Raw genomic sequence first — 16616 nt, 5'->3', positions numbered from 1 at the left:
TCTCTAGGAAGAAGTGGCTTAATTCAGTCACGAAACCTCAGACAACGAAGAGGCTTATTATCTTTAGTGAGCGAACTCTCCTACCCCATCATAAAACAATAGAACAAACTATGATTTCTTTGCTTGTAGCCTATTTAAATTATATCATTACTACGTTATGAGACATGAAGTCAGAAATTCAATATATTAATATTTGAATTCATAAGGACCATTTACGTGCTCGGTTGTGTTGCCCAGATTTGTGTTGGGGGAATTGTCCAAGGTTACGATGTCACCAATGTCGTATAAGGGCCTAATCACATTTTCCAAATACACTCAGCTATGCTACCTCGTGCAGAACAGACGTGTGTTACGTCTCGTGAAACTTTCTCCTTTGTGAGATTATTTTATGTGGACATAGTGAGGAAGAAACACAATTTGAGGGATGTAGAATCATTAATCAGTACCGGTAAAGAAGCCGTATGCGCGGACGGATTTAATTAACTTTATACATGAACTCGGTATTATTATTATTATTATTATTATTATTATTATTATTATTATTATTATTATTATTATTATTATTCAGTCATTAGGAGGGTAATAGAAAGAGTACTTGACAGTCGCCTACGTGAGTACATCCACTATAATGAACACCAGCGAGGATTCTGTTCAACTCCAGGCACCATTATAAATAATTCTCGGCGCATTGTTGAAATCTGCTAAACAGAGGAAAGAAGACATCACGGTAATTTTCTTGGACATTCGAAAGGAATTTGACAATATAGGTCACGGCCACCTTCTAAAAACTCTACATTCCGAAGGAATACCTTCAAAACTCAGAGACGTAATTTACAACCTTCAGACCGGGAACGTCACTCAAATCTAAACGCAGAAGGGTAGAACAAAACCTATCCTCATAAAGAGAGGTGAGAAGCAGGGATCTCCATTATCACCAGGCCTCTATAACCTAACTGTAAATCATATCTTAGACGAGCTAAGCGAAGATAGTCTCTCGCGGCATTACGGAGCATCTCTGTCACTCGAACTACCATCTATAACCGTAATGGGCTTTGCCGATGACACCGTCATCATCGGGAAGAACAAAGAAGCCGCCTTAGATCTTACTCGATTGGCCCGCAGGAGGTTCGAAGAAATAAGTCTTGATATCAACCCACAGAAGTGTACAGGGATATGTGTAATCCGAGACGAGTTGAAACAAGGGTCGCTATTCGTGGAGGAAGACTGTAGCATTACTTAATCGGAGACGGCGAACAAATTCGTTACCTTTGAACTACCTTCAGGGATACTCTAGTGTTCGACCAGACTGCTGTAATGAAAGACCTTCACAATAAGCTCCAACTTCTAACATCGTCGCCACTGCTTAAGGAAGACCAAAAGCTCATAGTACTAAATTCCTCAATCTGTCCCACCCTGATATACCCTTTCCTCACATGCAGTTTCAAGAAAATTACACAGAAATTCTTATCCGATAGCGATAAAATGATGAAAAGTGCAACAAAGGAGATATTGCAGTTGCTGACGGATACCCCAGATGGCATGGTGTACACCGAAAAGAAATACAAAGGACTTGCTCTATTTAAAACCTCGTGGGAAGTTTACCTACAATGCATTAATGCCTGCAATATCTTGCTGAAGACTAAATATCCACTTGGTGTCGCTTCGAGGGATTCTCACGCAGAGAGTCGGGAATGTATAGAACGCCTAAAACTAACAAACGCTGATACCCAGAAAAATAACCGCCAAGAACGGCCTGTACGATACTAAAAAGATCCGTCAAGAGCTACGAGAACGTGAATTCACCTCCTGGTGTTCACTACCGCAAAAAGGACTCCGAGTACAACTTTACAAAGAGTATACACCAGCAAACTCTTGGGTGCGAGATCATACCGGACTGTCTTGTAATGAGTGGAGAGAGGCTATAAAGGTGACTGCTAATGTTTCTGCGGTGCGCGCGGTGCCAGGCAGATCCCTGGACAACAACCTCTGTCGGCATTCCCACGGACAGAAAGAAATTCTTGGTCATGTCCTGGGATTCTGCACACGCGGGGAGCTCCTAAGAAACACGCGGCACCACCAGATCAGATCCTTCATTGCCACAGAACTGAGAAAGAAGGGATTCAGTGTACATGAGGAGGTACACGGACTGGCCATAAATGGTAGTTCTCAGAGAATTGACATCATAGCCTTTAAAGACAACAGCTCTCAAGGATTCATATTAGATCCGACGGTCAGGTTCGAGCACCATAGCGGTCAGCCAGAGGAGGTTAATCTAGAAAAGATTAACAAATACAAACCCACTATCCCTTACTACAAATCTAAATACCACCTTCAGGAAATTGAAATAATAGGGATAATGGTCGAAGCTCGCGGTACCGTATCTCGTCACTTCGTCGCCACATGGAAGCGCTTCCAACTCCCAATGAAGCTCATTCCGGAAATCGCGACCCTCGTCCTCCGAGGCTCCATCACGTTCCTGAGGCACCACCTCTACATCTAGTTTTGAATTTTCTTTAATTAATAGATATTTACAGAAAATTGATATATTTTACCTTGTTCTTATCGGCAGCCTGTAAATACAGGAGGTCTTTCCAAAATAAATGGAAATTATATAATATAATTCGTGACAAATGGAGTGATCTAAGTTTTGAGCTGTAATCATTACAGCTAGGATATACGCTGGGATAGACACTAAAACACGTAATAAAATGAACTAAGCGTGAGTAAGCAGAATCCCTATTTTTGAGAACCTCATCTGGGGGCATTGTATCAGGAATATTCGTGCCGTAAAGTGTGCGTTAAAAGGAGACGTTCGAACAGGATGTAACCATAGATGTTCTTTTTCTCAACAATCGGATATTAAGGACTTCAAGACCATGGATTTACGTGCCAGAAGCGACAGCTGGTACCTGATATGAAGGAGGTGAGGAGCTAAGGACAACCAACATGGACCTCCTAACGTGAACGGAGGCACCCAGATGGCTGAGGCTGAATACAACTATATTTTATAGCATGGCATGTAGCGGGACGGGTTTTTCTTTTAAAACTAATTAATATATAAATATTAAATGGCTAAGTTCATTGATTTGTAAACACTGAATGCTAGGTTTTAGACTAAATGTAACTATAACATAGGGCACGAATGTAGTTTAGCAGCAAACTGAGTGGGATTAAATTTGTGTCAATACGCGCAGATTTTTATGGGAGCTTACTCTTTCAGTTTGTGTTTTCACCGTATATACTTTTAGTTAAATTTTTAATTCGTGATTGTGAGTTCCAGTAGTTTTTCGGGATTATTTATCTGTTGTATGAATGTAGCCATTAAGATATTGTTTACGCCGACGGGACGGCCATTACAACGATTAATTTGTGTCATTTGATTAGTACACGTTATGGTGTATATGCTTTAGAGAACATGGGAAAAGGAGCGGCATTCAAAGTCTTAGTATGACATGCATACGGGTATGTTTAAAGTAGAGTAGTCATTTTGTGCTGAATATTGGGGTGGAGATATGCATCAAGGTTCGAGCTATGACCTCCAATTAATAGCTCGGTGTCCTTCCTGCAGACTAACAGTATTTTGGATCACCCCATTTTACCTTTTAAAGAATCAGTTGTGAAGAAAGAGTTAGGTTGTCAGCGAGGAATTATGTTATTCTATGATGTCGCAAGTTTGTAAAGTCAGGACTTCTGCTATGGAGTGTGAAAAGCTGTGCGATGTGCCGGGATGTTTACTACCTTATTGAGTTGAGTGAGCTAATTCATTAAGTGCGAATTGCATGAATGAATGAAGGCCAAGGAAGGCAAATAAGAGATTTAAAGAGATATTTTCCGATGTAACGATGGTTTAATGTTCACTGATCTGCCGAGAGAATCACGTGAGTTATGTGATAGAGGAACGCCCCATCAGGCCGCAGAGAGAGGTCAACATTTTCCCTGTAGGGAAGTATGAGAGTTCTTTGTGAGCTGACACACGGCAAAGAACATGTCCCATACTTTTACGAGGATAAGAAGGTGAGATTTAGAACCGATTCGTTATGGAACGTGCAATATTTATTTTCTCAGCCAAATTAAATTAAGAGACCGGTTAGCAAATCAGGCAGTAGATAGCGCCTCGTAAATATTCTTAGTAGGGTATTTCAGCGCCCCATTTTCAATCACCGGAGCAGTGTTCCCAGGTCTCCAGAAATTTCAGGAGGTCTCCCGAATTTTTGGAACATACCAGAAAACCCGAAAAAAGGAACAAATCTCCCTAGGTTTCTTCTAATCCAAAATGTAAGGAAAATGATTAATAATGATTAATGATGCATAATATATCTGTGCCGAGAAACTCTTTTCTCGTGCTTCGTTGGACAGCTGATGACCATCCTGTCCTAATGAACGTTGTCATAATTTTACCTACGGTGATATTACAAGTTTTAAATCAAACAGTGTTATCAAGAGGTAGGCTATTTACTGATATTTTAGAGCCAATACCCAGCTCCCAGAAGGTGAATGAACTCTGGATGTTGCACTTTATCTTGGTCGCCTGATTAATGATTCATCCGAACAGGCCTCATGGCTGGTAAATGAAGTACAGTACTTTGAAGTCATTCAATTTTCTTGAGAAGTACTGGTGGACTTTAAATAAAACACTCCCCTGAATTTGAAATGCTCATCTCTCTTATGCCAAGTGCATAAGACAACGTACTTTCATTTTAAAAAGCAAAGTTTATACCGTTATCTCAACAGAACACTTAAAAAAGTACTGCAGGTTCCATTCTGAGTCCTTTGGTAATGTTCCTCAATGTGAAAACAGATTTTCAATATCTTTAATTGTTTATGAGTTATTTGTGATGAGCATTTCAGCTGACTCACCTCATATACGTATTTACTAAGCACTAGGGACTTCTTGCAGAAAGAAGTACCTTGTGAGGGATATGTCTTTGCAAAATTGCAAATTTGGTGAAAATATAATGTATTAAAAACATATGATGTTGCTCGGAGGAACGGATTGTTGAACTTAATAGTATAAGGCATAATCAAAACGTTTCCGTTCGAGGTCGTTGCTGCAGCGGACACGCAATGTAGCTCGACTCCGATGCGAGTATATAAGCACGGACATGTAGGCAAAGTGATTAGTGTGGTAGTCGTGTCGTGCCGAGGTACGTGGGTTAAATGCGGCAACGTAGACTATGGCGACCTTATTACCAATTGCGTCCAAATAGGACCAACGTGCTGTTATTCTGTTTTTGGCTGCCGAAGATCAAACACCGTTGTGGAATGATGCACCAAGTTCCGTGCGAGTCGCGTTTCGACACCAGACGCCGGTAAATCTGGGAGGCCAGACTCATCCATTACAGACAACAACAAGCGGGCGGTGGAGGAGGAGATTAGGGTGGACTGGCGCTTAACGTATTGTCTTGAACTCTCCCCATGCGATTACCTCACCTTCGGTCCCCTAAAAAAGGCCTTGAAATGTCGAAGCTTCCTGTCGGACGAGGATGTACGGACTTCTTTACGCACGAGGATACGATGTTTACCTCACGGGGATCTTTAACTTGGTGCGTCAGTGGGATGAGTGCCTCGGTGCTCAATGATTGGCATCCCGATTCAGGACTGCACGGCCGTCGGACGGAAACTTTTGATCACCGAGTGGCAATCTGACGTATAGATATTGCGTGCCTTTCCTTTCTAGTATGGACACCGCTAAAATGTCCGACTCGTTGGCTGAACGGTCAGCGTACTGGCCTTCGGTTTAGAGGGTCCCGGGTTCGATTCCCGGCTGGATCGGGAATGTTAACCTTGATTGGTTAATTCCAATGGCACGGGGGCTGGGTGTATGTGTTGTCTTCATCATCATTTTATCCTCATCACGACGCGCAGGTCTCCTACAGGAGTCAAATAGAAAGACCTGCACCTGGCGAGCCGAGCCCGTCTTGGGATATGCCGGCACTAAAAGCCATACGACATTTCATTTACCGCTAAAATGAGGCGAACGGGGCAAGTTGAGGAATATATAGTTTCTATTGCTTACCTCTCTTGTCCAGAAAGTGCTTTTGCAGCATGATTGGCCTTATAACATTCTGATGAAAAAGGCGTGTTACAAATGTCAGTACCACCTGTTCCTCACAGCTTCCAAACTGAGACTTCGGTCGAAGTAACATTTTGTTCTGGACAGATGCAAAAGTACTGTATATCAGGAAACTGCAGCAGGCGCGTTATCACCATAGCCTTACGCAAATTTAGAATAATGAACTTGGGATATCTAATTTCTTATGAGTTATTTGTGGTGAGCATTTCAGTTGACTCACCTATTATACCTCTTTACTAAGAACTAGGACATTTTTCCAGAAAGAAAGTTTGTACGTGCCTTTTGAGAGACATGTCTTTGCAAAATTCCGAACTCATAATGCTTGAGCATGACGGTCTCCATTACCTCTGATCCACAGCTGGCGTTCTACTAAAAGTGATGGTTCGTATCCAGTTGTGATCAGTAATGTAGCCAGGATCAGCCGATGGGAGAACAGGCTACCTAGCAGAATAACAGACACATTTATAGAGTGCAAGAGAACAAGAGATCGACGATTAGAGTCAGTTTATAATGATTTCAAGGTAAAAGGCGTAGAACTGGAGAAGGCTACTATGTTTGTGTAAATGGGGAATTCTGGAGACGCTTATCGCACTCTTAGACGCTTGTAGACTGAATGCTGGAAAGTAAAACCAGAACGAGAAGGACTAGTGTCATCACTCATTGAATTCAAGTGGACCACCACTGCACGGGACCAGTGTAGCCTACAGCAACTAATCACCCCACTGTCAGCTGTACTGGTTAATGCAGTGCGGGAGAGGTTTAAGGGAGCGGAGATTGTTATCAGTGCGATACTCTGTAAGAGGGATACTGATTGGAGAGTGATCGAGGACTTAAATGAGACTAACGTGAATGATATTAGTAGGTCCTATGTGTGACGAGGAGGCAAGAATCTGCGATTAGATGGCGTTCACTTGAACCGCAGTGGTACGTATAAGTTAGGATGTTTGCTTAGAGAGGTTTCAGAGAATTATTCGTCAGGGAAACGGAGTGAACTAGGGAGCGCTGGTAAAGGTAGAAGCTGGAAGTCAATTAAGAATGACATGAACTTGTAAATGTTAAACTGTAGAAGTATTGTAAATAAAGGAATATAATTAATTTATTCGATATACAGTATATTTACCAGATATTGTAATAGGAGCTGAATCGTGGTTGAGAAAGGATATTATGGATACGGAAATTTTCTCGCGGAACTGGAGTGTTTGTCGTAGAGACAAGATTGATTTGAAATGAGGGAGTATTCATTCTGGTTAAATAATATTTGTATGCTATGTAAAAGTTAATGATAAGGACGCGAAATCTTAGGTGTAAGGCTGATCTCTAAATATAATAGGCAACTTGATATTTTTGGAATAGAGTGTACAGATCTGGAAGGGTGACGCTGGTGCTGGTGCGGAATTATTTCATAATCAGATATATGAGAAACGACTTTGAAAGGAAACGGATGGTAGCGGATGATCTCAGTTTACCAAATGTTAACTGGGGCGGTAATGTGAACGACAGAAAGCAAGAGTAACAAATGGCAAGTAAGTTAATCTGGGAATGACGGCTGAATCAGAAAGTGATGGAACTTACTAGAGGGAAGAATATTCTGGACATGGCGCTGATAATGTAAGGTGAGCTCTATAGAGAAATTGAAGTAATATATGGAAAGTGATCACGAAGCTGTTTTGTAGTGTTAAAAATAATGATGAAGGTTGTAAAAATAGGAATATTAGACAGTACCATATGGTTGATAAGAGTCATGAGGGAGTTTTTATAAAGTAATTATTATCTGCGGAGAATGATAAATAAAAATATAAATAGTCTATAGCATGGATTTAAGGCAATTGCTTAGGAGATTGAACGTAGGTTACCTTTAAAGATTGTAAGGAATAGTTATGATATACTATATCATAACATAGATATAAAGAGACTAATGAGGAGGTGCAGGTTGGAAGGAAATCGAGTTAGGAAAAGTTGTGGAAGTAAAGAGAAGTTGAAGGAACTTACCAGGAAATTGAATTTAGCGAAAACGTCGGCTATGACGGTAGGCATGGTTGGAGGTTGGCAGTCATAAAAATTAAAGTGAAAAATGGAAGGGCATGTATAGGTCTTTTAAGACAGGAACAGGTTCCAGGAAGGATATCCCAGGAATGGTTATGAACAAGGGGAGTGTACAAATGAGGATTTACAAAAGACAGAATTATATAGTGAGCAGTACGTAAAGGTAGTTGGATGTAAGTTTAATGCCCGGGTAGAGGAGGTGACTAATACCAGCGAAGTACTGAAATTTACCTGTAATAAAATATTTACTAAACGGAGCAAAAGTTCATTGTGGGTTACTGTAGTCACATCCTAGTTCGTGAACCATAGGCAACGGCTGAGTGGCCTAGTAAGTGGTCCTGAAAGTCGGGATATCAGTTGCTATGGAATGGGAGTGGGCATCTCGGACATATTCTGAGTCGTGGCCCTCCTTGTGCTCAGGCGGCTAGGACTATACAATTCACCGGCGGTCCAAAACCCGTTAGAGGAGAGATCCTCACTTGGACTATGGACTATGTGTAAGTAGGGTAGCATCCTGCTTCATGAAATTACCGAGCTCATAACACTTTAAGCAAGCCTCGGACCTATGGGAGTAATGGAGTCCCACTCCCATATGAGAGGCGAGGGACTCCTTGGAAACAACTTGGCTAACGAAACGGAATTCGATGGAGAGCTATCAATATTAATGGGGCTTATGGAAGAAAGAAGGTAGAACTGGCTGAGTCAGCAAAGAGGATGCATCTGGATGTGCTAGGAGTAAGTGATATTCGGGTAAGGGGAGATAATGAGGAAGAGATGCGAGATTATAGAGTGAACTTGACGGGTGTTAGAAAGGGAAGGGCAGAGTCTGGGGTAGGGCTCTTTATCAGGAATACCATTGCACGCAATATAGTTTCTGTTAGGCACGTAAATGAGCGAATGATGTGGGTAGATTTGTCAGTTGGAGGAATTAGGAAAAGAATTGTGTCCATGTATTCACCATGTGAGGGTGCAGATGAGGATGAAGTTGACAAGCTTTATGAAGGATTGAGTGACATCGTGGTCAGGGTCAACAGCAAGGATAAAATAGTGCTAATGGGCGATTTCAATGTGAGAGTTGGGAATAGAACTGAAGGATACGAAAGGGTGATTGGTAAATGTAGGGAAGATATGGAAGCTAATGTGAATGGGAAGCGTTTGCTGGACTTCTGTGCTAGTATGGGTTTAGCTGTTACGAATACATTCTTCAAGCATAAGGCCATTCACCGCTACACATGGGAGGCTAGGGGTACCAGATCCATAATAGACTATATCTTAACAAACTTTGAATTCAGGAAATCTGTTAGGAATGAACAAGTTTTTCGCGGATTTTTCGATGATACAGACCACTATCTGATCTGTAGTGAACTATCTCTAGGCCTAAGGTAGAGAAAGTGAAATCTGTCTGAAAACGAATAAGGGTAGAAAATCTCCAGGACGAGGAAATTAGACAGAAGTACATGGATATGATTAGTGAGAAGTTTCGAACAGTTCAGGAAGCAGGTTCAGGATATAGAAAGTGAATGGGTGGCATACAGGGATGCTGTAGTAGAAACAGCAAGGGAATGCCTAGAAACAACTGTGTGTAAAGATGGGAAAAGGCGAACATCTTGGTGGAATGATGAAGTGAGAGCAGCCTGTAAACGTAAAAAGAAGGCTTATCAGAAAAGGCTTCAAACAAGGGCCGAGGCAGACAGGGATTTGGACGTAGATGAAAGAAACATAACGAAACAAATAGTTGTTGAATCCAAAAAGGAGTCATGGGAAGATATTGATAATAACCTGGAAAGGCTAGGTCAAGCAGCAGGGAAACCTTTCTGGACATTAATAAAGAATCTTAGGAAGGGAGGGAAAAAGGAAATGAACAGTGTTTTGAGTAATTCAGGTGAACTCATAATAGATCCCAGGGAATCACTGGAGAGGTGGAGGGAATATTTTGAACATCTTCTCAATGTAAAAGGAAATCATCATGGTGGTGTTGCAAACAGCCAAGCTCATGGGGAGGAGGAAAATGATGTTGGTGAAATTATGCTTGAGGAAGTGGAAAGGATAGTAAATAAACTCCATTGTCATAAGGCAGCAGGAATAGATGAAATTCGACCTGAAATGGTGAAGTATAGTGGGAAGGCAGGGATGAAATGGCTTCATAGAGTAGTCAAATTAGCGTGGAGTGTTGGTAAGGTACCTTCAGATTGGACAAAAGCAGTAATTACACCTATCTATAAGCAAGGGAACAGGAAGGATTGCAACAACTATCGAGGTATCTCATTGATTAGTAAACCAGGCAAAAGTATTCACCGGCATCTTGGAAGGGAGGGTGCGATCAGTCGTTGAGAGGAAGTTGGATGAAAACCAGTGTGGTTTCAGACCACAGAGAGGCTGTCAGGATCAGATTTTCAGTATGCGCCAGGTAATTGAAAAATGCTACAAGAGGAATAGGCAGTTGTGTTTATGTTTCGTAGATCTAGAGAAAGCATATGACAGGGTACCGAGGGCGAAGATGTTTACTATACTGGGGGACTATGGAATTAAGGGTAGATTATTAAAATCAATCAAAGACATTTACGTTGATAATTGGGCTTCAGTGAGAATCGATGGTAGAATGAGTTCTTGGTTCAGGGTACTTACAGGAGTTAGACAAGGCTGTAATCTTTCACCTTTGCTGTTCGTAGTTTACGTGGATCATCTGCTGAAAGGTATAAAATGGCAGGGAGGGATTCAGTTAGGTGGAAATGTAGTAAGCAGTTTGGCCTATGCTGACGACTTGGTCTTAATCGCAGACTGTGCCGAATGCCTGCAGTCTAATATCTTGGAACTTAAAAATAGGTGCAATGAGTATGATATGAAAACTAGCTTCTCGAAGACTAAATTGATGTCAGTAGGTAAGAAATTCAACAGAATTGAATGTCAGATTGGTGATACAAAGCTAGAACAGGTCGATAATTTCAAGTATTTAGGTTGTGTGTTCTCCCAGGATGGTAATATAGTGAGATTGAATCACGGTGTAGTAAAGCTAATGCAGTGAGCTCGCAGTTGCGATCAGCAGTATTCTGTAAGAAGGAAGTCAGCTCCCAGACGAAACTATCTTTACATCGGTCTGTTTTCAGACCAACTTTGCTTTACGGGAGCGAAAGCTGGGTGGACTCAGGATATCTTATTCATAAGTTAGAAGTAACAGACATGAAAGTAGCAAGAATGATTGCTGGTACAAACAGGTGGGAACAATGGCACGAGGGTACTCGGAATGAGGAGATAAAGGCTAATTTAGGAATGAACTCGATGCATGAAGCTGTTCGCATAAACCGGCTTCGGTGGTGTGGTCATGTGAGTCGAATGGATGAGGATAGGTTACCCAGGAGAATAATGGACTCTGCTGTGGAGGGTAAAAGAAGTAGAGGGAGACCAAGACGACGGTGGTTAGACTCAGTTTCTAACGATTTAAAGATAAGAAGTGTTGAACTAAATGAGGTCACAACACTAGTTACAAATCGAGGATTGTGGCGACGTTTAGTAAATTCTCAGAGGCTTGCAGACTGAACGTTGAAAGGCATAACGGTCTATAATGATAATATATGTATGTATGTGCTAAAGTTGAAAACTAGAAAAGCAATTGGAATTGATAATATTTCTGAGGTGAAAGGTCATAATATGAATATAAAGTTGGAATTCAAGAGGACAAGTTGGGGCAACGACTCGTTTATAAGAAGATTGGGAGTGAAATAATTTACCGTGAGAGATATTTGAGTCTGTGTGAAGAAGTGATAGTGAATCTGCCCAAAATTCAGATCAGTGGTGACTGATTGTACTGTACTTTAAACTCTTCAATACAGAACTTACAAACTTTCTGATCAAGAAGGCGTATTTTTTTAGTAGCAGTCAGTTCTTTTCAGTTTCGACTAATTTAGTTTATAACTGTCAAGGTCTTCAGTCCTTCGAAACTAATATGTAAAAAAATGTAGAAACAACCTGAAAAAGTATTGAGAAATAACTTGTTGCTTTTTTTCGAGTATAATCCGTTATTATAAACGTTTTCTTTTTCAAGAAGGCATAATCAACATTTATGCTCGACGATGCCGAAGTATAAATATAATATGCCAGAAAACTGAATCTTAATGAGGGTCATTATAGTTCAAGTTTCATTATGATACACGTTCTCCACTAATCCACTAACCAGAGTTCAGATTTTCATTATGATACAGGTTGTCCACCAATCAGAGTTCAAATTTTCATTATGATACAGGTTGTCCACCAATCAGAGTTCATATATTCATTATGATACAGGTTCTCCACCAATCAGAGTCTATATTTTCATTATAATACAACTGTTTGACCAATTAGGTAAGGATAGCATCACACCTGCGCCCAACGCACTAGCTTCGCACTTGTTTCCAAAATCAAACATGTCGGACACACATATTAACACCAATGCACCTTCCAATATCCCACAACCACACGGCACATTCCCTCATATTCACTTCACCAACTGTACAATAAACAATTTGCATTTGAAATAAAGCTAGGTTATGATAACCTTCTATCAAGGCTTTGAAAACATATGACATTGTCAAGGTCTCTGATCTACTCACGGAAAATCAACAACCCAGCGCATGCGCTCTGCGCTCTGTTCAGTAAACTCAACTGTCAAGCGACATCTCGACAGAAATTTATGAATATTTAAAATTAGCGTTATAATTACCGTCGAGCATTAAACAGTCGTATGCAACTCGCCTATAATGGTAATTAAGATACTCGTATGGCATAACAGCCCCGAAGGGCCATGGCCTACCAAGCCACCGCTACAGATTACGAGGTGTCGTGTGGTCACCACGACGGACCCTCTCGGCCGTTATTCTCGGCTTTCTAGACCGGGACCGCTATCTCGCCGTCAGATAGCTCCTCAATTGTAATCACGTAGGCTGAGTGGACCTAGAACCAGCCCTCAGATGCAGGTAAAAATCCCTAACCTGGCCAGGAATCGACCCCGGAGCCTCCGGGTAAGAGGCAGGCAAGATATCGCTACACCGCGGGACCGGCTGGCTAATCCATAGTGATCTTCCATGTCTCTCAGGGGCGTATTCTCCTTGAATGCAAGGCATGCACTGCATGCGTTACGATAACGCAAATAACTGTCTGAAGTATGAGTTTAGATTGTTTCAAGTCAAATATTAACGATTTCATCCCTCAGATGTTCAAAAGTTTCGCGCAACTGTACTAGTTCCGTTGCTTGACTACGTGTGGTGCTGGTGTAGTCTCGCCATCTATTCCACTCTTGAAAGAAAGAGACAGCAAATGGAGGAGTTAAGAACGTAAGGCATTCAATCTTAAAATTGCATTCGGTGGCATAGTTCTGAAACCCTCCGGATGATGTCGCTGCAATTGAAACTTGGTCACACTTTGTCATCCCATTCACGTGCTACCCTCTGCCATCTGTTAGCAATTTGGAGAAAGTCGGCATGTCCAACTTTACTGCGAACAGGACTCACGGATTACCCCCTAGCGAGAACCCAACCTGACGAAACCAAATAGACCAAACTGACAAATGCCACTGGGGTGACCACTGAGCTCTATTATACACTGACTGACAGAGCAAATGCAACACCGAGAAGGAGTGGTTCGAAAGGGATGAAAGTTGGGGAAAAAACATAGACGGCACGGACGAATAATTGATGTTTTGTTCAAACCGATATGCAGGTTACACAATGCGCACGGCATCGACTCAGTAGGATGTAGGACCACCGCGAGCGGCGATGCACGCAGAAACACGTCGAGGTACAGAGTCAATAAGAGTGCGGATGGTGTCCTGAGGGATGGTTCTCCATTCTCTGTCAACCATTTGCCACAGTTGGTCGTCCGTACGAGGCTGGGGCAGAGTTTGCAAACGGCGTCCAATGAGATCCCACACGTGTTCGATTGGTGAGAGATCCGGAGAGTACGCTGGCCACGGAAGCATCTGTACACCTCGTAGAGCCTATTGGGAGATGCGAGCAGTGTGTGGGCGGGAATTATCCTGCTGAAACAGAGCATTGGGCAGCCCCTGAAGGTACGAGAGTGCCACCGGCCGCAGCACATGCTGCACGTAGCGGTGGGCATTTAACGTGCCTTGAATACGCACTAGAGGTGACGTGGAATCATACGCAATAGCGCCCCAAACCATGATGCCGCGTAGTCTAGCGGTAGGGCGCTCCACAGTTACTGCCGGATTTGACCTTTCTCCACGCCGACGCCACACTCGTCTGCGGTGACTATCACTGACAGAACAGAAGCGTGACTCATCGGAGAACACGACGTTCCGCCATTCCCTCATCCAAGTCGCTCTATCCCGGCACCATGCCAGGCGTGCACGTCTATGCTGTGGAGTCAATGGTAGTCTTCTGAGCGGACGCCGGGAGTGCAGGCCTCCTTCAACCAATCGACGGGAAATTGTTCTGGTCGATATTGGAACAGCCAGGGTGTCTTGCACATGCTGAAGAATGGCGGTTGACGTGGCGTGCGGGGCTGCCACCGCTTGGCGGCGGATGCGCCGATCCTCGCGTGCTGACGTCACTCGGGCTGCGCCTGGACCCCTCGCACGTGCCACATGTCCTTGCGCCAACCATCTTCGCCACAGGCGCTGCACCGTGGACACATCCCTATGGGTATCGGCTGCGATTTGACGATGCGACCAACTTGCCCTTCTCAGCCCGATCACCATACCCCTCGTAAAGTCGTCTGTCTGCTGGAAATGCCTCCGTTGACGGCGGCCTGGCATTCTTAGCTATACACGTGTCCTGTGGCACACGACAACACGTTCTACAATGACTGTCGGCTGAGAAATCACGGTACGAAGTGGGCTATTCGCCAACGCCGTGTCCCATTTATCGTTCGCTACGTGCGCAGCACAGCGGCGCATTTCACATCATGAGCATACCTCAGTGACGTCAGTCTAACCTGCAATTGGCATAAAGTTCTGACCACTCCTTCTTGGTGTTGCATTTGCTCTGTCAGTCAGTGTATATTGAGATCACTGGGGGTGTACTATTCGTCACTTTTTGTGTTTTTTATATTCTCTGCATGTGTGGTATTTTAACAATGGATGAGTCTAAAACGGATATAATTGTAAATCTGTTTGAAAAGCCATTTACTGGCCATGCGTTTGATGAAAAGATTCAGATAGTTAAAGCCGGGAGACCTCTCCCTTCCCTCGCAAATTTAAATAAATTTAAATAAAAAATTTAAAAAACAGAAAACAAGAATTGTGTTTGCACGTTCAATCCAGAAACTTACAGTAAAACTGTTTGGCTCTCTGGCTCTGAGTCACTAAACAAATTATTCTGTTGGCCTTGCTTTTTGTTTGTTTCTGAAAATTCCACTTGGAACAGCAAGAAACGATTGTCATATCCACGCATGGATATCCTTAGGTAACTTTGGTAAAACTAGGATAGATTAGCAGTTGGATAAGCAGAAGCAGGAAAATGTTCTAAGGCACAACGAAGCCGTTAAGAAAAACAGGAAAATTCTGAAACGGCTGATTGTGGTGACATGCTTTTTGTGGAAGCAAGAGTTACCATTCCGTGGGCACAATGAGGCTAGTGAATCCAACAACAGAGGGAATTACAAAGAACTAATTAAATTGTTAGCAGAGTTTGATGAAAAATTAGTCACTTCACAAAAGCGAGTGCATTTACAGAACTGTTTCCACTCATTCAGGACGATTTGTTCGGCTCCATGGCTAAATGGTTAGCATGCTGGCATTTGGCCACAGGGCTCGCTGGTTCGATTCCCGGCAGGGTGGGGAATTTTAACCATAATTGGTTAATTTTGCTGGCACGAGGGCTGGGTGTATTTCATCCTCATCACGACGCGCAGGTCGCCTACGGGAGTCAATTTAAAAGCCCTGCACCTGGCGATCCGAACATGTGCTCGGACACTCCCGGTACTAAAAGCCATACGCCATTTCATTTCAGAACGATTTAATTCAAAGCATCTGCATCGTAATGACCGCTGAAATAAAGATTCAGGTTGGGGAAGCTAAATTCGTAGGAATTATTATCGATGAGACTTATGATGTTTCGAACTTTTCACAGTTAATAGATACGTTCATAATGGTGATACTGAAAGATTAGTTGGTCTCTATAATGTGAGTTTTGATAGGACAGCGAATGCATTGGTGAGACTTGCGATTGAGTGTCTGGATAACTTTGACTGCCGCGAAAAATTAGTTGCGCAGACTTTCGATGGAGCGGCGGTGCTTGCAGGTCAGCTGAATGGTATGCAAGCTAAATTAAAAGTAGTTCCTGAGGCTGTATTCATCCACTGCTTTAGTCTTCTCTCACGTCGTTTCATGACAAAAGAATGTCGTGTATTCTTTGCAACGATGAGTGGCTTTGCGACATTTTTTAGCAATTCTTCTAAAGAGAACTAACCTGCTGGACAGTATCCTCAAGAAAATTTTTCCTAAACTTGCTCCAACAAGGTGGAACTATTCCAGCCGTTTAATACAGACCATCGTGTGCTCCTCTCAAAG

Source organism: Anabrus simplex, chromosome 1 (genome assembly GCF_040414725.1).
Source record: "Anabrus simplex isolate iqAnaSimp1 chromosome 1, ASM4041472v1, whole genome shotgun sequence".
NCBI classification, from domain to species: Eukaryota; Metazoa; Arthropoda; class Insecta; order Orthoptera; family Tettigoniidae; genus Anabrus; species Anabrus simplex.
The sequence above is the reverse complement of the archived record's forward strand: the minus strand, read 5'-3'. Positions refer to the sequence as shown.